This window comes from Tupaia chinensis, unplaced genomic scaffold (assembly GCF_000334495.1).
Source record: "Tupaia chinensis unplaced genomic scaffold, TupChi_1.0 Scaffold000017_1, whole genome shotgun sequence".
Taxonomy (NCBI): domain Eukaryota; kingdom Metazoa; phylum Chordata; class Mammalia; order Scandentia; family Tupaiidae; genus Tupaia; species Tupaia belangeri.
In genome coordinates, this window is record NW_006159447.1 from 2,113,482 (window position 1) to 2,115,909 (window position 2,428).

The window sequence follows — 2,428 nt, forward strand, 5'->3', positions numbered from 1 at the left end:
TGAGGAAACAGATTTAGAAAGTTAAGGTAACTTTCTCAAAGTCGCAGTTGATCCTAGTCTGATGCTAAAGCTGGACTTTTAACCATCATGTTAGATGTTCTATACTACAGAAATAGACTCGATGCTGGTCACCGCAAATGCTTGTTGGCACAGATATTCATACCATTAGTCCCTGACAACTGCAAGTTCATGGTTGATGGCAAATTTTTGTACAGAACAAACCCAGACATACATACTTCATTTAAAATAACTATTTGTAAACGTTCTTCTTAAAAATTATAATTTGGGATCGGGTGCACACAGGCGCAGGTGGACGCCTCGCCGAGTCCGGTCAGTGGTTGTCTGAGCTACTGCGGCCGGAGAGGAGTGGCTGGAACTGCTTGAATATCCACATTTCCTTTTCTGTGCAGGATAGAGTTTTGATTCATCATGGGTAATCTATCACCAGAAGAAGTTCAACTGAGGGCTCACCAGGTCACAGATGAGTCTCTGGAAAGTACAAGGCGAATCCTGGGTTTAGCCATCGAGTCTCAGGTTGCAGGGATCAAGACTGTCACTATGCTGGATGAACAAGGGGAACAACTAAATCGCATAGAAGAAGGCATGGACCAAATAAACAAAGACATGAGAGAGGCAGAGAAGACTTTAACAGAACTCCAGTGCTGTGGCCTTTGTGTCTGCCCATGTAATAGGACGAAGAACTTTGAGTCTGGTAAGGCCTATAAGACAACATGGGGAGATGGCAGAGATAACTCACCTAGCAGTGTAGTGTCTAACAAATGGTCAGCCTCGGCAACCAGCCACAGGAGCCGCAAGCGGTGGATACATCAAACGTATAACTAATGATGCGAGAGAAGATGAAAAGGAAGAGAATTTGACTCAAGTGGGCAGTATCCTTGGAAATCTAAAAAATATGGCCCTGGACATGGGCAATGAGATTGAAGCACAAAATCGACAAATAGATCGGATCACAGAAAAGGCTGACACCAACAAAGATCGTATTGACATTGCCAATGCCAGAGCAAAGAAACTCATTGACAGCTAAAGCTACTGCTGTACTTATCATTTCTTCACTTCTCCAGCTCCTCCTCCAAAGCCACGACCTTTCCATAGTTTGAGATTCTGGTTCCACACACTTTTATTAGGAGATAATGTGGAAGAAAAGCCAGGAGAGTAACAACAGCCTCCCTACTTTTTTATTTCCTTTCTCTTGAGGGTGGACGGCTGCTCAGCCTTCTTTCTGGTATTTTCTCTCTCAGTTTATACTCTTAGGTTGGTTTTCATACATCACATAGAGTGTTTTCATCCTCATTTACTTTAGTTTATTCTTTTGCTTTCAAGATATGGAAGCATTGCCAAAGACAGCCATGAAAAAGGATGCTATAGAGGTAGATTTTGTTTGTTATTTTCTTTCATCTTTTTTGGTTTATTTTTGTTTTTGCGGTGGAAGAAGGGGCAAGATGGAGGAACACGAGATGAGAGGATGTTACCTCAGTAAAAGCCTATAGGCCACAAATCAAGAAATTGCATAGTCACAGTAAAGATCTAGTTGGGTTTATTTTTTAATGTAAGTTGCAATTATTGCCAGCATAGGTTAATGGTTGGTTTGGGAGCTTTTATACACAATATTTTTGTTATACATCACAATTTTGCAACCTCTGCTCCAAAAAGAAGAATCGACTGAATTTTCTTAAAGTGAGCTTAATGTCTGAACTCTTAGTGATTCATATGTGTACATAGATTCTGTGATCCCATTTCATATTACACTATTCAGGAACACTTTGTATAAATGAATGACTTTATTTTCATACTAGTAATATCATGGTCCCATATAGGCATATTAACCTCATAAATTTGTCATTAGTCTTTAAAGAAAGAATATGTAAATATATATGTATAACATGAAAATGTCTCTCTAAAGCGGGGCTTCAAATGTTTTGGAAAACTTTGACAAATTATATCATGTGAATTCAGATTTATTTTGGTGCCAAGAATTATGTTTAGGTTTTTAAAAATGAAACTTACTTTGATCTCAGGTAGAAAAATAGATAGTTTGAGTGTTATGTAGCTGTAGACTTTTAAAAAGTTAGAGTTTATTCTTACTAAAAGTGACTTGGAAAATTATATCTTTGGTTTAATTATTTGATAATTGGACTGTCATTCACTAAGCCTTCTGTTTTGAACTATGTCCAGAATGAAGTTTATGTCAATCTTGAACAGTGTTATGAGAATCTGATTGGTATTTGTCACTTTTATTTAAAAGGTAGCATCTGCACACTTCAAAGCTCTCACTGGGGATTGGTTGACCAGTAGCCACTGCCTGATCCTTACAATTAAATTTTGTAACTTAAAAAAAAAATTATAAATTGGGGAGTTGGTTGGAAAAAAGGTAAAATATAGTCAATTTGTAGATTGAAATTCTAGTTTT

At 37.7% G+C, this 2,428-nt stretch overlaps 1 pseudogene; it reads left to right on the forward strand.

The window, feature by feature from the left end:
- Positions 1-362: 362 nt before the first annotated feature.
- LOC102494816 (synaptosomal-associated protein 23 pseudogene) lies at positions 363-1,133 on the forward strand (annotated as a pseudogene).
- Positions 1,134-2,428: the final 1,295 nt, after the last annotated feature.